The sequence below is a fragment of the Triplophysa dalaica genome, unplaced genomic scaffold, assembly GCF_015846415.1.
Source record: "Triplophysa dalaica isolate WHDGS20190420 unplaced genomic scaffold, ASM1584641v1 Contig2, whole genome shotgun sequence".
NCBI classification, from domain to species: Eukaryota; Metazoa; Chordata; class Actinopteri; order Cypriniformes; family Nemacheilidae; genus Triplophysa; species Triplophysa dalaica.
The window spans coordinates 230,765-240,105 of record NW_026622636.1 but is presented as its reverse complement, the minus strand read 5'-3'; the positions used below and the strand labels follow the sequence as shown (position 1 = coordinate 240,105).

General features: G+C 47.1%; 24 non-coding genes across 24 annotated transcripts; all 24 read right to left on the bottom strand.

Annotated features, from left to right (window-relative positions):
• Positions 1–75: 75 nt before the first annotated feature.
• trnaq-cug (transfer RNA glutamine (anticodon CUG)) lies at positions 76–147 on the bottom strand. Its single transcript has one exon. It is a non-coding gene; the product is annotated as a tRNA-Gln (tRNA).
• Positions 148–256: 109 nt separating this feature from the next.
• trnaf-gaa (transfer RNA phenylalanine (anticodon GAA)) lies at positions 257–329 on the bottom strand. The gene has a single exon. It is a non-coding gene; the product is annotated as a tRNA-Phe (tRNA).
• Positions 330–426: 97 nt separating this feature from the next.
• Positions 427–500, bottom strand: trnai-aau (transfer RNA isoleucine (anticodon AAU)). Its single transcript has one exon. It is a non-coding gene; the product is annotated as a tRNA-Ile (tRNA).
• A 79-nt stretch (positions 501–579) lies between these two features.
• Positions 580–651, bottom strand: trnap-ugg (transfer RNA proline (anticodon UGG)). Its single transcript has one exon. It is a non-coding gene; the product is annotated as a tRNA-Pro (tRNA).
• Positions 652–1,849: 1,198 nt separating this feature from the next.
• trnaf-gaa (transfer RNA phenylalanine (anticodon GAA)) lies at positions 1,850–1,922 on the bottom strand. The gene has a single exon. It is a non-coding gene; the product is annotated as a tRNA-Phe (tRNA).
• A 97-nt stretch (positions 1,923–2,019) lies between these two features.
• Positions 2,020–2,093, bottom strand: trnai-aau (transfer RNA isoleucine (anticodon AAU)). Its single transcript has one exon. It is a non-coding gene; the product is annotated as a tRNA-Ile (tRNA).
• A 79-nt stretch (positions 2,094–2,172) lies between these two features.
• trnap-ugg (transfer RNA proline (anticodon UGG)) lies at positions 2,173–2,244 on the bottom strand. Its single transcript has one exon. It is a non-coding gene; the product is annotated as a tRNA-Pro (tRNA).
• Positions 2,245–3,259: 1,015 nt separating this feature from the next.
• On the bottom strand, positions 3,260–3,331 carry trnaq-cug (transfer RNA glutamine (anticodon CUG)). The gene has a single exon. It is a non-coding gene; the product is annotated as a tRNA-Gln (tRNA).
• Positions 3,332–3,440: 109 nt separating this feature from the next.
• trnaf-gaa (transfer RNA phenylalanine (anticodon GAA)) lies at positions 3,441–3,513 on the bottom strand. Its single transcript has one exon. It is a non-coding gene; the product is annotated as a tRNA-Phe (tRNA).
• A 97-nt stretch (positions 3,514–3,610) lies between these two features.
• Positions 3,611–3,684, bottom strand: trnai-aau (transfer RNA isoleucine (anticodon AAU)). Its single transcript has one exon. It is a non-coding gene; the product is annotated as a tRNA-Ile (tRNA).
• Positions 3,685–3,757: 73 nt separating this feature from the next.
• On the bottom strand, positions 3,758–3,829 carry trnap-ugg (transfer RNA proline (anticodon UGG)). The gene has a single exon. It is a non-coding gene; the product is annotated as a tRNA-Pro (tRNA).
• A 291-nt stretch (positions 3,830–4,120) lies between these two features.
• Positions 4,121–4,192, bottom strand: trnap-ugg (transfer RNA proline (anticodon UGG)). The gene has a single exon. It is a non-coding gene; the product is annotated as a tRNA-Pro (tRNA).
• A 1,016-nt stretch (positions 4,193–5,208) lies between these two features.
• trnaq-cug (transfer RNA glutamine (anticodon CUG)) lies at positions 5,209–5,280 on the bottom strand. Its single transcript has one exon. It is a non-coding gene; the product is annotated as a tRNA-Gln (tRNA).
• Positions 5,281–5,389: 109 nt separating this feature from the next.
• Positions 5,390–5,462, bottom strand: trnaf-gaa (transfer RNA phenylalanine (anticodon GAA)). Its single transcript has one exon. It is a non-coding gene; the product is annotated as a tRNA-Phe (tRNA).
• Positions 5,463–5,559: 97 nt separating this feature from the next.
• Positions 5,560–5,633, bottom strand: trnai-aau (transfer RNA isoleucine (anticodon AAU)). Its single transcript has one exon. It is a non-coding gene; the product is annotated as a tRNA-Ile (tRNA).
• Positions 5,634–5,712: 79 nt separating this feature from the next.
• trnap-ugg (transfer RNA proline (anticodon UGG)) lies at positions 5,713–5,784 on the bottom strand. The gene has a single exon. It is a non-coding gene; the product is annotated as a tRNA-Pro (tRNA).
• A 1,016-nt stretch (positions 5,785–6,800) lies between these two features.
• trnaq-cug (transfer RNA glutamine (anticodon CUG)) lies at positions 6,801–6,872 on the bottom strand. Its single transcript has one exon. It is a non-coding gene; the product is annotated as a tRNA-Gln (tRNA).
• A 109-nt stretch (positions 6,873–6,981) lies between these two features.
• Positions 6,982–7,054, bottom strand: trnaf-gaa (transfer RNA phenylalanine (anticodon GAA)). Its single transcript has one exon. It is a non-coding gene; the product is annotated as a tRNA-Phe (tRNA).
• Positions 7,055–7,151: 97 nt separating this feature from the next.
• On the bottom strand, positions 7,152–7,225 carry trnai-aau (transfer RNA isoleucine (anticodon AAU)). Its single transcript has one exon. It is a non-coding gene; the product is annotated as a tRNA-Ile (tRNA).
• Positions 7,226–7,304: 79 nt separating this feature from the next.
• trnap-ugg (transfer RNA proline (anticodon UGG)) lies at positions 7,305–7,376 on the bottom strand. Its single transcript has one exon. It is a non-coding gene; the product is annotated as a tRNA-Pro (tRNA).
• A 1,016-nt stretch (positions 7,377–8,392) lies between these two features.
• On the bottom strand, positions 8,393–8,464 carry trnaq-cug (transfer RNA glutamine (anticodon CUG)). Its single transcript has one exon. It is a non-coding gene; the product is annotated as a tRNA-Gln (tRNA).
• A 109-nt stretch (positions 8,465–8,573) lies between these two features.
• trnaf-gaa (transfer RNA phenylalanine (anticodon GAA)) lies at positions 8,574–8,646 on the bottom strand. Its single transcript has one exon. It is a non-coding gene; the product is annotated as a tRNA-Phe (tRNA).
• Positions 8,647–8,743: 97 nt separating this feature from the next.
• trnai-aau (transfer RNA isoleucine (anticodon AAU)) lies at positions 8,744–8,817 on the bottom strand. Its single transcript has one exon. It is a non-coding gene; the product is annotated as a tRNA-Ile (tRNA).
• Positions 8,818–8,896: 79 nt separating this feature from the next.
• trnap-ugg (transfer RNA proline (anticodon UGG)) lies at positions 8,897–8,968 on the bottom strand. Its single transcript has one exon. It is a non-coding gene; the product is annotated as a tRNA-Pro (tRNA).
• Positions 8,969–9,341: the final 373 nt, after the last annotated feature.

Below are 9,341 nucleotides of genomic sequence, written 5' to 3'. Positions count from 1 at the left end.
AGTACAAAGGTCAAAGATCGGGGCGGTAACAATCCCTGGCATGAGCCCCTCGAAAAGGTGTAGACTTTCAATGAGAGGTCTCACCGAGATTTGAACTCGGATCGCTGGATTCAGAGTCCAGAGTGCTAACCATTACACCATGAAACCCAACGAGAAGCTGTTTTCGACATGCCAGATTCCGAAGAAAAGAGCGCACGGTCTTGTGAATGCAAGAGCTCCACTATAACTAGAGCAAAGCATTGGACAGAGGGACGCATGCCGAAACCCGGGATCGAACCAGGGACCTTTAGATCTTCAGTCTAACGCTCTCCCAACTGAGCTATTTCGGCCACGTTTGAAGATTTCTTGACTTGCGAATCGTAGTCCGCGGACGACCCCTGGCGCTGAAGCCCTGAATTATGGAACAGAATGCCAGAGAAAAGCCTTTGGCCAGTACGGGGATCGAACCCGCGACCTTAGCGTTATTAGCACCACGCTCTAGCCAACTGAGCTAACAGGCCATGGGTCTCCTGCTTTCATGATCTGGATTGCCATAATGCCACCTTGAGTGTCCTCACAATACGATGAACGCTTAAAGCAGGGCTCGTCCGGGATTTGAACCCGGGACCTCTCGCACCCAAAGCGAGAATCATGCCCCTAGACCAACGAGCCGAGCGGTGTGCAGCGATTGTGATTTCAAGGCGCTTTGGAAAAGCATTTTCCCCACGTGTGCCCCGTTTCATTGAGCCAAAGCAATGCGCGTCTTTTTCCGATAATGCGCAGGAATTTGCTCAAATGAAAGAGCGCTCGCTTGGCATTCGAGAGGTAGAGGGAATGACGGCCTTATTCTCCATATTAGAGGCTTTTGGAGCTTCCTTTGTGCGACTTAGCCCTCCCTATGCTACCTGTCGAGGCTCACCTTTGCAGAAAAAGGTCTTCGTGTTGAATACTGTTCATATATTCAGTCACAAAAAGCCTTCAGTGCCCCTTGTCTCTCCTCGCTATGGCACCTGGACACAAATGACAAGAATCTCCCATATGGTGTGCGCATTGCTTTTACCCAGAGCAACGTAATGCAGGACATTTCACGATCATAGACAATCAAGTTGTCACTTAAGATTCCACAAGTTTTTTTTTGCTGTGTAACTTGCATTTTCAATAAACCAGTGTGGATATGTGAGGTGGTTCGTTTCCTTGCCCTTTTCTTGTAGTTTCTTGAAAAGGGTTATCCTCCATTACTGTTGGGTAATTGTCAAAATAAGGCTAAGCATGAGAAATCTCTCTCCCCAAATCTTCTCTTTATAGTACGTGTGTGTGTGCAATTACATTAACGTTGCAGAAATGGGCAATTTGTTATATTTATTTTCCGCTTTGCCTTGGTTGTATTGACCTTTGGCTCATTGTGTACCGTTGGCCTGTTGTCAGTGTGAAAGCAGCAAATGCTACTTTAACTCGAGGTTTAATGAAACCTAGTTGTTATCCTACTATTGTCTTACGTTGTCATTACAAAGATCCTCCACCTTCTATGTGGTTCCTCGTACCACAAGTACAACACTTTTCCTGCACGTAAACAGATGAAATTCACTTGTGTTTGCCTGACAGCTTAAACGTTTTAGTACAAAGGTCAAAGATCGGGGCGGTAACAATCCCTGGCATGAGCCCCTCGAAAAGGGGTAGACTTTCAATGAGAGGTCTCACCGTGATTAGAACTCGGATCGCTGGATTCAGAGTCCAGAGTGCTAACCATTACACCATGAAACCCAATGTGAAGCTGTTTTCGACATGCCAGATTCCGAAGAAAAGAGCGCACGGTCTTGTGAATGCAAGAGCTCCACTATAACTAGAGCAAAGCATTGGACAGAGGGACGCATGCCGAAACCCGGGATCGAACCAGGGACCTTTAGATCTTCAGTCTAACGCTCTCCCAACTGAGCTATTCCGGCCACGTTTGCAGATTTCTTGACTTGCGAATCGTAGTCCGCGGACGACCCCTGGCGCTGAAGCCCTGAATTATGGAACAGAATGCCAGAGAAAAGCCTTTGGCCAGTACGGGGATCAAACCCCCGACATTGGCGTTATTAGCACCACGCTCTAGCCAACTGAGCTAACAGGCCATGGTTCTCCTGCTTTCATGATCTGGATTGCCATAGTGCCACCTTGAGTGTCCTCACAATACGATGAACGCTTGAAGCAGGGCTCGTCCGGGATTTGTACCCGGGACCTCTCGCACCCAAAGCGAGAATCATGCCCCTAGACCAACGAGCCGAGCAGTGTGCAGAGATTGTGATTTCAAGGCGCTTTGGAAAAGCATTTTCCCCGTGTGCCCCGTTTCATTGAGCCAAGGCAATGCGCGTCTTTTTCCGATAATGCGCGGGAATTTGCTCAAATGATAGAGCGCTCGCTTGGCATTCGAGAGGTAGAGGGAATGACGGCCTTATTCTCCATATTAGAGGCTTTTGGAGCTTCCTTCGTGCGACCTAGCCCTCCCTATGCTACCTGTCGAGGCTCACCTTTGCAGAAAAAGGTCTTCGTGTTTAATACTGTTCATATATTCAGTCACAAAAAGCCTTCAGTGCCCCTTGTCTCTCCTCGCTATGGCACCTGGACACAAATGACAAGAATCTCCCATATGGTGTGCGCATTGCTTTTACCCAGAGCAACGTAATGCAGGACATTTCACGATCAGAGACAATCAAGTTGTCACTTAAGATTCCACAAGTTTTTTTTTGCTGTGTAACTTGCATTTTCAATAAACCAGTGTGGATATGTGAGGTGGTTCGTTTCCTTGCCCTTTTCTTGTAGTTTCTTGAAAAGGGTTATCCTCCATTACTGTTGGGTAATTGTCAAAATAAGGCTAAGCATGAAAAATCTCTCTCCCCAAATCTTCTCTTTATAGTACGTGTGTGTGTGCAATCACATTAACGTTTCAGAAATGGGCAATTTCTTATATTTATTTTCCGCTTTGCCTTGGTTGTATTGACCTTTGGCTCATTGTGTACCGTTGGCCTGTTGTCAGTGTGAAAGCAGCAAATGCTACTTTAACTCGAGGTTTAATGAAACCTAGTTGTTATCCTACCATTGTCTTACGTTGTCATTACAAAGATCCTCCACCTTCTATGTGGTTACTCGTTCCACAAGTACAACACTTTTCCTGCACGTAAACAGATGAAATTCACTTGTGTTTGCCTGACAGCTTAAACGTTTTAGTACAAAGGTCAAAGATCACGGCGGTAACAATCCCTGGCATGAGCCCCTCGAAAAGGTGGAGACTTTCAATGAGAGGTCTCACCGAGATTTGAACTCGGATCGCTGGATTCAGAGTCCAGAGCGCTAACCATTACACCATGAAACCCAATGTGAAGCTGTTTTCGACATGCAAGATTCTGAAGAAAAGAGCGCACGGTCTTGTGAATGCAAGAGCTCCACTATAACTAGAGCAAAGCATTGGACAGAGGGACGCATGCCGAAACCCGGGATCGAACCAGGGACCTTTAGATCTTCAGTCTAACGCTCTCCCAACTGAGCTATTTCGGCCACGTTTGCAGGTTTCTTGACTTGCGAATCGTAGTCCGCGGACGACCCCTGGCGCTGAAGCCCTGAATTATGGAACAGAATGCCAGAGAAAAGCCTTTGGCCAGTACGGGGATCGAACCCGCGACCTTGGCGTTATTAGCACGACGCTCTAGCCAACTGAGCTAACAGGCCATGGGTCTCCTGCTTTCATGATCTGGATTGCCATAGTGCCACCTTGAGTGTCCTCACAATAACGCTTAAAGCAGGGCTCGTCCGGGATTTGAACCCGGGACCTCTCGCACCCAAAGCGAGAATCATGCCCCTAGACCAACGAGCCGAGCGGTGTGCAGTGATTGTGATTTCAATGCGCTTTGGAAAAGCATTTTCCCCACGTGTGCCCCGTTTCATTGAGCCAAAGCAATGCGCGTCTTTTTCCGATAATGCGCGGGAATTTGCTCAAATGAAAGAGCCCTCGCTTGGCATTCGAGAGGTAGAGGGAATGACGGCCTTATTCTCCATATTAGAGGCTTTTGGAGCTTCCTTCGTGCGACTTAGCCCTCCCTATGCTACCTGTCGAGGCTCACCTTTGCAGAAAAAGGTCCTCACAATACGATGAACGCTTAAAGCAGGGCTCGTCCGGGATTTGAACCCGGGACCTCTCGCACCCAAAGCGAGAATCATGCCCCTAGACCAACGAGCCGAGCGGTGTGCAGTGATTGTGATTTCAAGGCGCTTTGGAAAAGCATTTTCCCCACGTGTGCCCCGTTTCATTGAGCCAAAGCAATGCGCGTCTTTTGCCGATAATGCGCGGGAATTTGCTCAAATGAAAGAGCCCTCGCTTGGCATTCGAGAGGTAGAGGGAATGACGGCCTTATTCTCCATATTAGAGGCTTTTGGAGCTTCCTTCGTGCGACTTAGCCCTCCCTATGCTACCTGTCGAGGCTCACCTTTGCAGAAAAAGGTCTTCGTGTTGAATACTGTTCATATATTCAGTCAAAAAAAGCCTTCAGTGCCCCTTGTCTCTCCTCGCTATGGCACCTGGACACAAATGACAAGAATCTCCCATATGGTGTGCGCATTGCTTTTACCCAGAGCAACGTAATGCAGGACATTTCACGATCAGAGACAATCAAGTTGTCACTTAAGATTCCACAAGTTTTTTTTTGCTGTGTAACTTGCATTTTCAATAAACCAGTGTGGATATGTGAGGTGGTTCGTTTCCTTGCCCTTTTCTTGTAGTTTCTTGAAAAGGATTATCCTCCATTACTATTGGGTAATTGTCAAAATAAGGCTAAGCATGAAAAATCTCTCTCCCCAAATCTTCTCTTTATAGTACGTGTGTGTGTGCAATCACATTAACGTTTCAGAAATGGGCAATTTGTTATATTTATTTTCCGCTTTGCCTTGGTTGTATTGACCTTTGGCTCATTGTGTACCGTTAGCCTGTTGTCAGTGTGAAAGCAGCAAATGCTACTTTAACTCGAGGTTTAATGAAACCTAGTTGTTATCCTACCATTGTCTTACGTTGTCATTACAAAGATCCTCCACCTTCTATGTGGTTCCTCGTTCCACAAGTACAACACTTTTCCTGCACGTAAACAGATGAAATTCACTTGTGTTTGCCTGACAGCTTAAACGTTTTAGTACAAAGGTCAAAGATCGGGGCGGTAACAATCCCTGGCATGAGCCCCTCGAAAGGTGTAGACTTTCAATGAGAGGTCTCACCGAGATTTGAACTCGGATCGCTGGATTCAGAGTCCAGAGTGCTAACCATTACACCATGAAACCCAATGTGAAGCTGTTTTCGACATGCCAGATTCCGAAGAAAAGAGCGCACGGTCTTGTGAATGCAAGAGCTCCACTATAACTAGAGCAAAGCATTGGAAAGAGGGACGCATGCCGAAACCCGGGATCGAACCAGGGACCTTTAGATCTTCAGTCTAACGCTCTCCCAACTGAGCTATTTCGGCCACGTTTGCAGATTTCTTGACTTGCGAATCGTAGTCCGCGGACGACCCCTGGCGCTGAAGACCTGAATTATGGAACAGAATGCCAGAGAAAAGCCTTTGGCCAGTACGGGGATCGAACCCGCGACCTTGGCGTTATTAGCACCACGCTCTAGCCAACTGAGCTAACAGGCCATGGGTCTCCTGCTTTCATGATCTGGATTGCCATAGTGCCACCTTGAGTGTCCTCACAATACGATGAACGCTTAAAGCAGGGCTCCTCCGGGATTTGAACCCGGGACCTCTCGCACCCAAAGCGAGAATCATGCCCCTAGACCAACGAGCCGAGCGGTGTGCAGCGATTGTGATTTCAAGGCGCTTTGGAAAAGCATTTTCCCCACGTGTGCCCCGTTTCATTGAGCCAAAGCAATGCGCGTCTTTTTCCGATAATGCGCGGGAATTTGCTCAAATGAAAGAGCCCTCGCTTGGCATTCGAGAGGTAGAGGGAATGACGGCCTTATTCTCCATATTAGAGGCTTTTGGAGCTTCCTTCGTGCGACTTAGCCCTCCCTATGCTACCTGTCGAGGCTCACCTTTGCAGAAAAAGGTCTTCGTGTTGAATACTGTTCATATATTCAGTCACAAAAAGCCTTCAGTGCCCCTTGTCTCTCCTCGCTATGGCACCTGGACACAAATGACAAGAATCTCCCATATGGTGTGCGCATTGCTTTTACCCAGAGCAACGTAATGCAGGACATTTCACGATCAGAGACAATCAAGTTGTCACTTAAGATTCCACAAGTTTTTTTTTGCTGTGTAACTTGCATTTTCAATAAACCAGTGTGGATATGTGAGGTGGTTCGTTTCCTTGCCCTTTTCTTGTAGTTTCTTGAAAAGGATTATCCTCCATTACTATTGGGTAATTGTCAAAATAAGGCTAAGCATGAAAAATCTCTCTCCCCAAATCTTCTCTTTATAGTACGTGTGTGTGTGCAATCACATTAACGTTTCAGAAATGGGCAATTTGTTATATTTATTTTCCGCTTTGCCTTGGTTGTATTGACCTTTGGCTCATTGTGTACCGTTAGCCTGTTGTCAGTGTGAAAGCAGCAAATGCTACTTTAACTCGAGGTTTAATGAAACCTAGTTGTTATCCTACCATTGTCTTACGTTGTCATTACAAAGATCCTCCACCTTCTATGTGGTTCCTCGTTCCACAAGTACAACACTTTTCCTGCACGTAAACAGATGAAATTCACTTGTGTTTGCCTGACAGCTTAAACGTTTTAGTACAAAGGTCAAAGATCGGGGCGGTAACAATCCCTGGCATGAGCCCCTCGAAAGGTGTAGACTTTCAATGAGAGGTCTCACCGAGATTTGAACTCGGATCGCTGGATTCAGAGTCCAGAGTGCTAACCATTACACCATGAAACCCAATGTGAAGCTGTTTTCGACATGCAAGATTCCGAACAAAAGAGCGCACGGTCTTGTGAATGCAAGAGCTCCACTATAACTAGAGCAAAGCATTGGACAGAGGGACGCATGCCGAAACCCGGGATCGAACCAGGGACCTTTAGATCTTCAGTCTAACGCTCTCCCAACTGAGCTATTTCGGCCACGTTTGCAGATTTCTTGACTTGCGAATCGTAGTCCGCGGACGACCCCTGGCGCTGAAGCCCTGAATTTTGGAACAGAATGCCAGAGAAAAGCCTTTGGCCAGTACGGGGATCGAACCCGCGACCTTGGCGTTATTAGCACCACGCTCTAGCCAACTGAGCTAACAGGCCATGGGTCTCCTGCTTTCATGATCTGGATTGCCATAGTGCCACCTTGAGTGTCCTCACAATACGATGAACGCTTAAAGCAGGGATCGTCCGGGATTTGAACCCGGGACCTCTCGCACCCAAAGCGAGAATCATGCCCCTAGACCAACGAGCCGAGCGGTGTGCAGCGATTGTGATTTCAAGGCGCTTTGGAAAAGCATTGTCCCCACGTGTGCCCCGTTTCATTGAGCCAAAGCAATGCGCGTCTTTTTCCGATAATGCGCGGGAATTTGCTCAAATGAAAGAGCGCTCGCTTGGCATTCGAGAGGTAGAGGGAATGACGGCCTTATTCTCCATATTAGAGGCTTTTGGAGCTTCCTTCGTGCGACTTAGCCCTCCCTATGCTACCTGTCGAGGCTCACCTTTGCAGAAAAAGGTCTTCGTGTTGAATACTGTTCATATATTCAGTCAAAAAAAGCCTTCAGTGCCCCTTGTCTCTCCTCGCTATGGCACCTGGACACAAATGACAAGAATCTCCCATATGGTGTGCGCATTGCTTTTACCCAGAGCAACGTAATGCAGGACATTTCACGATCAGAGACAATCAAGTTGTCACTTAAGATTCCACAAGTTTTTTTTTGCTGTGTAACTTGCATTTTCAATAAACCAGTGTGGATATGTGAGGTGGTTCGTTTCCTTGCCCTTTTCTTGTAGTTTCTTGAAAAGGATTATCCTCCATTACTATTGGGTAATTGTCAAAATAAGGCTAAGCATGAAAAATCTCTCTCCCCAAATCTTCTCTTTATAGTACGTGTGTGTGTGCAATCACATTAACGTTTCAGAAATGGGCAATTTGTTATATTTATTTTCCGCTTTGCCTTGGTTGTATTGACCTTTGGCTCATTGTGTACCGTTAGCCTGTTGTCAGTGTGAAAGCAGCAAATGCTACTTTAACTCGAGGTTTAATGAAACCTAGTTGTTATCCTACCATTGTCTTACGTTGTCATTACAAAGATCCTCCACCTTCTATGTGGTTCCTCGTTCCACAAGTACAACACTTTTCCTGCACGTAAACAGATGAAATTCACTTGTGTTTGCCTGACAGCTTAAACGTTTTAGTACAAAGGTCAAAGATCGGGGCGGTAACAATCCCTGGCATGAGCCCCTCGAAAGGTGTAGACTTTCAATGAGAGGTCTCACCGAGATTTGAACTCGGATCGCTGGATTCAGAGTCCAGAGTGCTAACCATTACACCATGAAACCCAATGTGAAGCTGTTTTCGACATGCCAGATTCCGAAGAAAAGAGCGCACGGTCTTGTGAATGCAAGAGCTCCACTATAACTAGAGCAAAGCATTGGAAAGAGGGACGCATGCCGAAACCCGGGATCGAACCAGGGACCTTTAGATCTTCAGTCTAACGCTCTCCCAACTGAGCTATTTCGGCCACGTTTGCAGATTTCTTGACTTGCGAATCGTAGTCCGCGGACGACCCCTGGCGCTGAAGACCTGAATTATGGAACAGAATGCCAGAGAAAAGCCTTTGGCCAGTACGGGGATCGAACCCGCGACCTTGGCGTTATTAGCACCACGCTCTAGCCAACTGAGCTAACAGGCCATGGGTCTCCTGCTTTCATGATCTGGATTGCCATAGTGCCACCTTGAGTGTCCTCACAATACGATGAACGCTTAAAGCAGGGCTCCTCCGGGATTTGAACCCGGGACCTCTCGCACCCAAAGCGAGAATCATGCCCCTAGACCAACGAGCCGAGCGGTGTGCAGCGATTGTGATTTCAAGGCGCTTTGGAAAAGCATTTTCCCCACGTGTGCCCCGTTTCATTGAGCCAAAGCAATGCGCGTCTTTTTCCGATAATGCGCGGGAATTTGCTCAAATGAAAGAGCCCTCGCTTGGCATTCGAGAGGTAGAGGGAATGACGGCCTTATTCTCCATATTAGAGGCTTTTGGAGCTTCCTTCGTGCGACTTAGCCCTCCCTATGCTACCTGTCGAGGCTCACCTTTGCAGAAAAAGGTCTTCGTGTTGAATACTGTTCATATATTCAGTCACAAAAAGCCTTCAGTGCCCCTTGTCTCTCCTCGCTATGGCACCTGGACACAAATGACAAGAATCTCCCATATGGTGT